General features: G+C 44.8%; 1 protein-coding gene across 5 annotated transcripts in view; it reads right to left on the bottom strand.

Annotated features, from left to right (window-relative positions):
• LOC127003237 (sodium-dependent serotonin transporter-like) overlaps positions 1–12,669 on the bottom strand; it is a 49,795-nt gene that overhangs the window by 31,813 nt on the left and 5,313 nt on the right. Inside the window, exon 1 of one of the 5 annotated variants that reach the window (XM_050869635.1) lies at positions 12,519–12,611. The exons of the other annotated variants lie outside the window; for them this stretch is intronic. The gene's annotated coding sequence lies outside the window, so the exon portion shown is untranslated. Of the gene's footprint in view, positions 1–12,518; positions 12,612–12,669 lie in introns of those variants that run through there. 5 annotated transcript variants of the gene reach the window in all.

Raw genomic sequence — 12,669 nt, 5'->3', positions numbered from 1 at the left:
CTACGGTATTGGCACCCACAACATGGCTCCCAAAACCTGTTCCATTCGTCCACCACTCTATTAGTGAACCAATTCTTGCCTATGTCTTTGTTGAATCTTTTTTTTTTTTTTTTGGTGGCCTATTGCGTCGGTAGGCTTCTTCCCGGTGGATCCTGATGGTCGGTCCAAGGCTTCTTTCCGGTGGGTCCTGATGGTCGGCCCAGCCCGTTCTGGCGCAGGTGAGTGTTTACAGTGGCGCCATCAAATTTGTCTAACTTAAAACCATTGCCACGCGTCCTACCTGGCTCTTTTACTATCAAAATCTTATTGACATCCCCTTTATTAAAGCTCTTCATCCATTTATAGACTTCGATCAAGTCTCCTTGCAACCTTTGCCTTTCTAGAGTGTAGATTTAAATGATTCACCCTGTCTTCATAAGGCAAGTTTCTCACCCCCTGAATCATCTTTGTCATCCTCCTCTGTACAGATTCTAACATCTTGATATCCATTCTATAGTAGAGGGACCAGAACTGAACTGCATAATCGAGATGAGGTCTAACTAGTGGTAAGTAAAGTTTGAGGATGACTTCAGTGCTCCTATTGCTTACGCTCCTTGAGATGAAACCTAGTACTCTGTTGGCCCGAATTTTAGCCTGAATGCATTGAGCCCTAGGACGGAGGTCAGCGCTCACTAGGACTCCTAAGTCTCTCTCACGCCCAGACCTGCTTAGAGGAGTGTCATTTAAGGAGTAATTGTGTGAGGGGTTATTCTTACCTACACTCAAAATGCTACACTTCCCGACATTGAATTCCATCTGCCACTTCCCCACCCAATCATATAGTCTGTCAAGCTCATCCTGGAGAACGGTAGCGTCCCTGTATGATTGGATTACTCTACCGATCTTGGTATCATCTGCGAACTTACTGACATCGCTACTAATTCCTGTGTCCAAGTCATTGATGTAAATAATAAAAAGCAGAGGACCCAGCACCGACCCTTGAGGGACTCCACTCGTAACGCTGCCCCATTCAGATTTTTTACCATTGATTTGCACTCTCTGCTTCTTACCACTAAGCCACGCCCTGATCCAGTTCAAAACTTTCCCACCTACGCCGTGAGCCTGTAATTTTAGTAATAGCCGGTGATGAGGGACTTTGTCGAACGCTTTACTGAAATCTAGATATAATATGTCATAGTTTTCATCTCGGTCAACCGCCTCGATTACTTTAGTGTAGAAGGACAACAGGTTAGTAAGGCAAGACCTACCCTTTGTGAATCCATGCTGTGAATCATGAATTAAATTATGCTTTTCTAGATGGTCCCGAATTCTCCCGGCTATAATTGACTCCAACATCTTTCCTACAACTGATGTTAAGCTAATTGGGCGATAATTTGAGGTGGCTGACTTGTCTCCCTTTTTGAAAATCGGCGTCACATTAGTTACTTTCCATTGATTGGGCACATACCCAGAATTTACCGACATCTTAAAGATATCGGTAAGAGGGCCACTAAGGACTTCCTTGCACTCTTTCAGAACCCTTGGGAATACTTCGTCTGGGCCCGGCGATTTGTTTTTCTTCAACCTACCAATCTCATCCTGGACTACTTGCCTAGTGATGATCACATCCCTCAACTTGTCGTTCTCTTCGCCCTCATATACCTGAACTCTCTCCGGAATGGTTGTTAGATTTTCCTGCGTGAAAACTGAGAGGAAATAGTCATTCATCATTTGACCCATATCTTCTCCATTCTCAACGAACTCGCCCGTGTTTGTTTTCAACGGTCCAATTCTGTCCCTTGTTTTCGTTCTGTACAATTTGAAGAAGCCCTTGGGATCGCTCTTGGGCTCGTTGGCAACCCTAATCTCATAATTTCTTTTTGCTAGGCGGGTGTTCTTCCTCACCGACCTGGCTAGCTCAACATACCTACCCCTGAGGTGAATTTCTCCGTTCTTTATTTTCCTATAAATTCCTCTCTTCAAGCCAATCTCATGCTTGAGTCTGCGGGTCATCCATTTGGGGTCGTTATTTTCCTTCCTACGTGCTTGGTAAGGGATATGCTGTCTCTGACCCTCTGCAATTACTCTAACTAAATTATTGTAGGTCATTTCTACATGGTTCCCCTGTCTTTCCGGTTCCAGCCCCGAGATCTGGCCCTCATCCAGCCCTAGGGTTCCCCAATTTACCTCCTCAAGGTGTCTTCTGAGCCCCTCATAATCAGCTCTTCTAAAGTCAGGCACCAACACAGGGTTGAGTTCATGGGTCACCGCCCAGTCTAGTTTAAACCTAATTTCCCTGTGATCACTGCCACCTAATTCTCCCCCAACATCTAGCTCGCTGATCATATTCTCGGTGTTAGTTAAGACCAAGTCTAGAATGTTGTTACCCCTGGTGGGCACAGTTACTGTCTGCTTGAGAAAATTATCTTGTATTACTTTCAGAAAATCCTCAGATTCTAGATCACCCACCACGCCTTCCCAATCTATATTCCTGTAGTTAAAATCCCCCATATGCAGACATTTTTGCTCCTGCTCGCCCTGCCTACCTCCTGCAGTAATATATCAGTGTCCTGCCTGCTAAGGTTGGGTGGCCTGTAAAGAACCCCTAGAATTAGTTTGTCTTTCCCTTTGTGGACGTCCACCCAAACTGATTCTGAGTCGCCATTTGTTTTAACAGAGTTGTTAGCGGAACATTTAAGTGTGTCTTTAACATAAAGTGCCACCCCCCCTCCCCTTCTTCCCTTTCTATCTTTGTGGAACATCTGATAACCATCTATTTCATACTCCGACATGAAGTTTTTGTTTGCAGTATCCACCCACGTCTCCGTGACAGCTATATTGTCGAATTTCTCGACACATGCTTTCCCCCTCAGTAGATCTATCTTGTTCCTGAGACTCCTACTGTTGGTGTAATAAGCCGTTAGTCCATCCTTTCTTATATCCTTTCGATTACTCCTGCGCCCCCTAGTCCCAGTCTGCGGTGCATAGCCACTGATGAAGTTATATTCCACCAAGACTTTGCATTTCTGCTTAAGTGAAGTTTAAGTTGAAGGAAGTGTTGGTCAATCTTGCCTTTAAATGAATCAATCGTGTTATACTGGACCACTAAAGGTGGGAGTTTATTCCATTCTCGCACTACAACATTGTTGAAGAATTTGGTGCAGTCTGAATTTATTTGTTTACACTTAAGTTTTGTGCCATTATTTCTCGTTTGAAACGTGTCATTGATCATAAACAATTTGGATTTGTCCACATTCGTAAAACCACTGAGTATTTTGAAACATACGATCAGTTTTCCTCGGAGGCGACGTTTCTCAAGGGAGAACAGATTGGGAGATGAGAGTCATTCATCGTATGGTTTGTTGCGCAAGGAGATCATCTTTGTTGCCCGACGTTGCACACCTAATTTAGCAAACCCCTTCGCATTGTGGGGAGACGAAAATTGTACCGCATATTCCAAGTGGGGTCGGACTAAACTATTGTAAAGTGGGAGTATTACATCTTTATTTCTGAATGAGAAGTTTATCTTAATGAAGCCCAACATTCTGTTCGCTTTGTTTCCTGCATCAATGCATTGCTGTGAGAATTTGAGGTTTGATGCGATTTTGACACTCAGGTCCTTGACACACTGAACGCTTTTGAGTTTCACGCCACACATTTCGTAATTGAACCTCAGATTTTTAGTTCCAACTTGAAGAACCTGGCACTTATCTATATTAAAAGGCATCTCCCATCTATCAGACCAAGCTGAATTTTATGCAAATCTTCTTGGAGGCTTTGTCTGTCTTCCTAGGAGAGGACCAAATTACCAATCTTTCTGTTGTCAGCAAATTTACTAATTAGATTACTGAGTTGAACATCAACGTGGTTGATGTATATTATAAACAGCACTGGGCCAAGAATTGAGCCCTGAGGGACACCGCAAGTGACAGGAACCCACTCAGAGTTACACCCATCGATCATTACTCTTTGCTGTCTGTTGCTTAATCACTTTGCGATCTATTGGTGTACTTTACCGTCAGTACCTAGTTTCTTGATTTTATAAATAATTTATGGTGTGGAACTTTATCAAACGCTTCCTGGAAATCAAGACAGACTACGTCCAGTGATTTGGTTAAGTCGTAAACTGAGAAGAGGTCGTTATAAAAGGTCAGTAGGTTCGACAAGCAGGATCTCTTGTTGCGGAAGCCATGTTGTGAATGCTTAATGCACTGACGACTCCACTCTGCACTATTCAACTTCTTTCAATAGAAGACCCTGTCAACAGGAATTGCATGACTCCACACTGAAGGCTGCAGAACGCTTTTAACCTCAGACCTTGCTATCATTTCCGATTGGTGTAAAAGGAACCTTGTATCCTTCAATGCCTCAAAAACTTAATTTCTCCACCTTCTAAACATCTATCCCCTATTCTTCGACAACACTCAGCTGTCACCTTCTTCAACACTAAATATCCTCGGTCTATCCTTAACTCAAAATCTTAACTGGAAACTTCACATCTCCTCTCTCACTAAATCAGCTTCCTCGAGGTTGGGCGTTCTGTATCGTCTCCGCCAGTTCTTCTCCCCCGCACAGTTGTTATCCATATACAGGGGCCTTGTCCGCCCTCGTATGGAGTATGCATCTCACGTGTGGGGTGGGGCTCCACTCACACAGCTCTTCTGGACAGAGTGAAGTCTAAGGCTCTTCGTCTCATCAGCTCTCCTCCTCTTACTGATAGTCTTCTACCTCTTAAATTCCGCCGCCATGTTGCCTCTCTTTCTATCTTCTATCGATATTTTCACGCTGACTGCTCTTCTGAACTTGCTAACTGCATGCCTCCCCGCCTCCCGTGGCCTCGCCACACACGACTTTCTACTCAAGCTCATCCCTATACTGTCCAAACCCGTTTTGCACGAGTTAACCAGCATCTTCACTCTTTCATACCTTACGCTGGTAAACTCTGGAACAATCTTCCTTCAGAGAGAGAGAGAGAGAGAGAGAGAGAGAGAGATTTTTTGCCATCAGCCGATTGTGGCTATTAGGCCAGAGAGAGAGAGAGAGAGAGAGAGAGAGAGAGAGAAGGGTGAGGGGGGGGGGTCGTATATTGCAAGTAAGCATCTTTAAGTAAGATGCCAACATGGCGAAGAGGAATTCCTAAGTTTGCGCTCTTCAGTGTGTGTGTGTGTGTGTGTGTGTGTGTGTGTACGAGAGAAAGTTAGGTATAGAGAAAACGGAGACCTGTGTAATGATGGGGAGACTGAGGGGAGGTAAATGGCGGTGTGGGAGATGAGAAGGGCCGAGGGGAGGGAGGGGGAGAAAGAAATGAAGGGAGGGATGCGTTCAATGGAGGGAAAGATTGCGGTAAGGAATGGAATTGTGGGAAAGTAATGGAAAAAGGAATGTGGCTGCAGTGTGTCGTGGGGGTGAGGAAAGCAGAGGGGGAGGGAGATGACATGCTTTCTAGGGTGGGGGGATAGGGGAGGCAAGGGGGAGGGAGTATGTGATGAGGTGAAGAGATGGGACATAGGGTGCTTGTAAGAAGGGGGAGGGGTGACGGGGTGAGATGGGGTGCTTGTTAGAAGATGGATGGGTTAAGGGAGGCAAGGGGGAGGAAAAATATGAGTTGGGGCGAAGAGGTGTGAGATGGGGTGCTTGCTGAAAGGGGATAAGTTGAGGGAGGCAAGGGAGGGAGAATATGAGTTGGGGTGAAGAGGTGTGAGATGGGGTGCTTGCTAGAAGGAGGATGGTTTGAGGGAGGCAGGGGAGGGAGAATATGAGTTGAGGTGAAGAGGTGTGAGATGGGGTGCTTGCTAGAAGGAGGATGAGTTGAGGGAGGCAAAGGGGAAGGAGAATATGAGTTGGGGTGAAGAGGTGTGAGATGGGGTGTTTGCAAAAAGGAGGATGACTTGAGGGAGGCAGGGGAGGGAGAATATGAGTTGGGGTGAAGAGGTGTGAGATGGGGTGATTGCTAGAAAGGGGATGAATTGAGGGAGGCAAAGGGGAAGGAGAATATGAGTTGGGGTGAAGAGGTGTGAGATGGGGTGATTGCTAGAAAGGGGATGAGTTGAGGGAGGCAATGGGGAAGAGAATATGAGTTGGGGTGAAGAGGTGTGAGATGGGGTGATTGCTAGAAGGAGGATGACTTGAGGGAGGCAAGGGGAGAATATGAGTTGGGGTGAAGAGGTGTGAGATGGGGTGCTTGCTAGAAAGGGGATGAGTTGAGGGAGGCAATGGGGGAGGAGAAAGTGAGATGGGGTGCTTGCTAGAAGGAGGATGACCTGAAGGAGGCAGGGGAGGGAGAATAAGTGGTGGGGTGAAGAGGTATGCTGAGATGCTTTCTAAATGTAGAGAGGAAAGGGTGAGGGAGTATGTATAGTGGGGTGAGAAAGTGTTAAAAGAGGCAGGGGAGAGGAAGTATAGTGGGGTGAAGAGATGGGAGATAGGGTGAATTGGTTTGGGAGGTAAGGGAGGGGATGGGGTAAAAAGGCAAAGACAACATGAAGTGCTTGCTAGGGGTGTGTTGTGGTACTGAAAGAAGTAGGAGAGGGAGTATGTGGTAGGGTGAAGATATGAGGGATGGGGTGAGTTGTGGAGGCAAGGGAGAACGTTATGTGGTAAAGAGCTAGGTGGAAGATAGGGTGGGTTTCAGGAGGGAAGGGAGTTGATAGGGTGAAGAAGTAAAAGGTAGGGTGGGTTTCAGGAGGGAAGGGAGTTGATAGGGTGAAGAAGTAAAAGGTAGGGTGGGTTTCAGGAGGGAAGGGAGTTGATAGGGTGAAGAAGTAACAGGTAGGGTGGGTTTCAGGAGGGAAGGGAGTTGATAGGGTGAAGAAGTAAAAGGTAGGGTGCGTTTCAGGAGGGAAGGGAGTTGATAGGGTGAATAAATAAAAGGTAGGGTGGGTTTCAAGAGGGAAGAGAGTTGATAGGGTGAAGAAGTAAAAGGTAGGGTGGGTTTCAAGCGGGAAGAGAGTTGATAGGGTGAATAAGTAAAAGGTAGGGTGGGTTTCAGGAGGGAAGGGAGTTGATAGGGTGAATAAGTATAAGGCAGGGTGGGTTTCAGGAGGGAAGGGAGTTGATAGGGTGAATAAGTAAAAGGTAGGGTGGGTTTCAGGAGGGAAGGGAGTTGATAGGGTGAAGAAGTAAAAGGTAGGGTGGGTTTGAGAGGAATGGGAGGATGTGGTGACGTGAATAGGTAAGATGAGGTGCTTCCCTTGACTGGGGTGTTGTACTGAAAGAAGGTAGGGGAGGGAGAATGTGTAGTTGGGGTGAAGAGATGAGAGGTGGGGTGGGTAGAGGAAGGCAAGGGAGAGACTATGAGATGGTGTGAAGAGGTGATGTGAGGTGCTTGTCAGGACTGATGTGTGGTCCTGGATGTATTTTTCATTCACTACGGATGAAAACAAATCCGGCGAACGTGTTGCTGCATAGCCCAAAGAAGGGACGTGGCCGCAGCTGTTGCCAAATACTAATCACTGTTTTTCTCAGTCCTTTAAACGAGATGTAGTAAAATGGTATAAAGAATTCTAATCATTCACGGGATTCTAAATAATGCTCAGAGTTTTACGTGTGGTCCGAAGCTCAGTCGTATAGCCAGACCTCGTCGAAAGACCAACTTGGTAGGCTCGGCTAACATCAGCCGATAGAGTCGGTCCGTCGGCACCCTGCTACGGGGCGTCATAAATTGCCAAAGGCCTGTGCTCCCCCCTTCAGATGGGAGCAATCCTTAAACAACAACAACAACTTATTTGGAGTACGTTACGCCATGGGAAGGGAAGGAGGGGCAGCAGGGAGAGAACGGGAGGGAAGGAAGGGAGAGAAGGAGGAAATTGTGCCGTGAAGGCTAGGAAAAGGAAAAGGGCGGAGTGGGAAGAAGAAAATTAAGAAGTGGAAAGCGTAAAGACTGTGAAAAGGAAGGCAACGAATAAGTAAAGATTAAAAGTGAAAAAGGTTCAATTAAACTGCTGTGTACAAGTCATTTTTTTCTTAGTGATAAAGTCAAGCAGGAAAACATTCACACACTTCTTGTTTTTGTTATCTAATTTAGTATCAACAATAGACTGAAGACCTTGAACTCGCCCTCTCCTTACCCCTCCCCCCCTCACGAAGCGGTCCTGCAAGTTAATCTTTCCTCCGAACACCACTTCCCTACGAGGAATGGAGTGTCTCCACCGTCTCACTGAGAGACGACTGAAAGTAGTTGCCTGACAGCCGGGGTGGACGAGGTGATCACAACGCACAGGCCACCACATTCATGTCACTTATACAACGGACTTCTTGTCACCGTGTGGCCGAAGACGAATCGCTAGGCGACTTCCTCCAATTTAACGCTGTTAGTTTTAAATCTTCGCAGTGTTGCCACATCACCCTTCTTGAGGAAATGCAAAGAGGCCAAGGTCCTTATTCTTAAACGTCTCGGGCTTCCATTACGACTATTTCCCAAGGCCACGGAGATGATTAATCGGGTTTTCATGGGTGTTTTTTTCCATTCAAGGTACACAAGTCGTGTAAAACTATCACCAGCATCACAAAACAATTCATGAAGAGTCTAGCAACTTCCACGGGAGGCTTTACGAACAGGCGAACTGAGGCGCCGAGACGTTTAAAAATATGGGCCTAATCACTTCCAACAGACAAAACACGGAAAATATGATCGCTGGAAGACGCTGCACACACACAGTGGCCGGCCAGACGAGGGTCAAAGGACACTTTGATCGTGGGTCAGACGAGGATCAGGGAGCCATCACGTGGACGGACCCAGAGGCGTTTTTTTTTTTTGTGTGTGTGTGGGGGGGGAGGCGAATTTGGCAAAGAATCTAAAGTAGTTTTCTTTAAAGTCCGGGTCGCGGCGCAGGCAAGCACACACACTAGTCACAGCAGGAAAGCTTGAAGGCCATCGCTCTAAGAAACCATCTATCCCCTAGCATGCGATGTATCTCTAATGAAAGAAGATGTAACGAATAACAAGCTTGACGGCGTGAAGGACATTTGACGGTCATACGTCGAGTGGGAGGATACGTGTGTGTGTGTGTGTGTGTGTGTAAAAAAAAAAGCCATCCTCCCCTCTACATACTGTGCGTCCCAATCAACAGTAAAAAATAAAACAAGCACAAACATGAAGACTTGTAAACCTCATATATGGGGTCATGCATCGAGGTGGAAGAAGACGTAAAATTACCGTGTCAAAGAATCGTACTCCTCCTTCACGATGTATCCCAATACACAAAGAGAAAATAATAACAAAAAAGAACTTGGTCTTACGACGCATCACAGTCTCCTCCTCCTCTTCTTTCTCCTCCCGCCGTAGGATAATTGTGTGCGTGCCGCGCGCGCGCGCTTGTGTGTGTGTGTGTGTGTGTGTGTGTGTGTGTGTGTGTGTGTGTGTGTTTCTCAGGCTCAGGCAGGTTTGCAAGGAGAGGGGGATAGGAGGGGGAAAAAAAGATGATACTTGCTTACTGCTCTTAGTAATAATATATATATATATATATATATATATATATATATATATATATATATATATATATATATATATATATATATATATATATATATATATATATATATATATATATATATATATATATATATATATATATATATATATATATATATATATATATTATATATATATATATATATATATATATATATATATATATATATATATATATATATATATATATATATATATATATATATATTTTTTTTTTTACAACAAAAGGAGGCAGCTCAGGAACACAAAAAGAAAACAATAATAAAAAAAGCCCACTACTCGCTGCTCCTAAAAAAGAAACAAAAGAGGTGGAAAAGCAAGATCAAATACGGGAGGAGATGTGTCCTGATACCCTCCTCTTGAAAGAGTTCAAGTCGTAGGCATGAGGAAATATAGATGAAGGAAGATTGTTCCAGAGTTTACCAGCGTGAGGGATGAAAGAGTGAAGATGCTGGTTAACTCTTGCATAAGGGGTTTGGACAGTATAGGGATGAGCATGAGTAGAAAGTCGAGTGCAGCTGGGCCGCGGGAGGGGGGGAGGCATGCAGTTAGCAAGTTCAGAAGAGCAGTCAGCGTGGAAATATCGATAGAAGATAGAATGAGAGGCAACATTGCGGCGGAATTTAAGAGGTAGAAGACTATCAGTATGAGGAGGAGAGCTGATGAGACGAAGAGCCTTAGCCTCCACTCTGTCCAGAAGAGCTGTGTGAGTGGAGCCCCCCCACACATGAGATGCATACTCCATACGAGGGCGGACAAGACCCCTGTGTATGGACAGCAACTGTGCAGGGGAGAAGAACTGGCGGAGACGGTACAGAACGCCCAGCCTCGAGGAAGCTGATTTAGTAAGAGATGAGATATAAAGTTTCCAGTTGAGATTTTGAGTTAAGGATAGACCGAGGATGTTTAGTGTTGAGGAAGATGATAGCTGGGTGTTGTCAAAGAATAGGGGATAGTTGTTTGGAAGATTGTGTCGAGTGGATAGGTGGAGAAACTGTGTTTTTGAGGCGTTGAAGGACACCAGGTTCTTCTTGCCCCAATCGGAAATAATAGTAAGGTCTGAGGCTAAGCGTTCTGCAGCCTCCAGCCTTGAGTCGTTAAGTTCCTGTAGGTTGGGTCTTCTATTAAAAGAAGTTGAGTAATGCAGAGTGGAATCATCGGCGTAGGAATGGATAGGACAGTTCGTTTTGGAAAGAAGATCATCAATGAACAACAGAAAGAGTGGGAGATAGGACAGAACCCTGTGGGACACCACTGTTGATAGATTTAGGGGAAGAACAGTGACCGTCTACCACAGCAGAAATAGAACGGTCAGAAAGGAAACTGGAGATAAAGGTACAGAGAGAAGGATAGAAACCGTAGGAGGGTAGTTTGGAAAGCAAAGATTTGTGCCAGACCCTATCAAAAGCTTTTGATATGTCCAGCGCAATAGCAAGGTTTCACCGAAACGGCTAAGAGGATGACCAAGAGTCAGTTAAGAAAACTCACCTATCTCTTCGACATCATCTATCATTGTTTCTTCTTTGACAACATTCCTCATCTTCTTCAACATCCAACCTACTCCTCAAACTCAACTCCTCAAATCCTCAAACTAAACTTCATATCTCATTCTTCATAAAATCTCTTACACTCGGCTGGGTTCTATCCTGTCTCCATCTGTCTTTTCTCTCCCTGTTCTTGTGCTGTCCATATAAGGTCTTGTCCATTGTCTCTCGTATGGATTCATCTCCCATGTGTGGGGGCTCCCACTCACAGCTCTTCTGGACAGAGTGGAGGCTAAGGCTCTTCGTCTCATAGGCTAGGAGATCACCAGTAGAACGCCCCTTGCGGAACCCATACTGGCGATCAGATAGAAGGTCAGAAGTGGAAAGGTGCTTTTGAATCTTTCGGTTAAGGATTGATTCAAAAGCTTTAAACAAGAAAGTAAAGCTATAGGACGGTAGTTTGAGGGATTGGAGCGGTCACCCTTCTTAGGCACAGGCTGTATGAAGGCATACTTCCAGCAAGAAGGAAAGGTAGATGTTGACAGGCAGAGGCGAAAGAGTTTGACCAGGCAGGGTGACAGCACGGAGCCACAGTTTTTAAGGACAATAGGAGGCACTCCATCAGGTCCATAAGCCTTCTGAGGATTGAGGCCAGAGAGGGCATAGAAAACATCATTTTGAAGAAACTTTATAACAGGCATAAAGGAGTCAGAGGGGGATGAGGAGGAATATGCCCAGAATCGTCCAGAGTGGAGTTTTAGAAAAGTTTGAGAGAAGAGTTCAGCCTTAGAGATAGATGAGACGGCAGTGTTGCCGTCAGGACTGAGAGTGGAGGAAAGCTGAAGAAGTGAAGTGGGAGGCGATAGTTTTGGCTAGATGCCAGAAGTCACGGGAAGCGTTAGAGAAAGCAAGGTTTTGGCATTTTCTATTAATGAAAGAATTTTTGGTTAGTCGGAGAATAGATTTGGCACGATTTCGGGCAGAAATGTAAAGTTCATAATTAGCATTAGTTTGAAGGCTCTGGTACCTTTTGTGAGCTACCTCTCTGTCATTGACAGCACGAGAACAAGCGTGATTAAACCAAGGCTATATATATATATCTATATAAATATATATATATATATATATATATATATATATATATATATATATATATATATATATATATATTGACGGTGTAGTTAGTATACCTGAGATTCGTTGTAATACGCTGTCACAGCCTATCAGTGAAGGCAGGACCTGTTATGAACGCACTCAGGGAATACGTTTAGGAGCTAAGGCATCGTGATAAGATATCAACACAACAAAATGTCGTACAATAGTTTCGTCAAACAGGAGCAGCACCTGAGTAAAGGCATGTTATTAATATGTTCGTGTCAGGTAAGTATGATGGTACAACTTAACCGGATGACATTAACCAATCACTACTAAATATCATAATATTTTTGTATCAATGATTATTGGCTTTAAGTACGGTTAAATAAGTTCCTTGTGTGTCAGTGAAGTGAAAGTAGAGTAGAACATAATATAGGAAGTAAGACAGTGCTAGTGACACTGATAATAATAACTGAGTTAAGGGACTTAACACTGAAAAGGTGAGGGGCGAGCGCGGAGTCACAGTGAAGCGCCTGCCCAACACAAGGAAAGAACCAAACTGACTCTGACTGCCTTAGTGATCCACCACCACCACCACCTCCATCGCCCCCGCTCACCCTCCACTACCACCACCACCGCCAA

This window comes from Eriocheir sinensis, chromosome 25 (assembly GCF_024679095.1).
Source record: "Eriocheir sinensis breed Jianghai 21 chromosome 25, ASM2467909v1, whole genome shotgun sequence".
Lineage (NCBI taxonomy): Eukaryota > Metazoa > Arthropoda > Malacostraca > Decapoda > Varunidae > Eriocheir > Eriocheir sinensis.
This window is presented reverse-complemented; position numbering and strand designations above follow the sequence as displayed.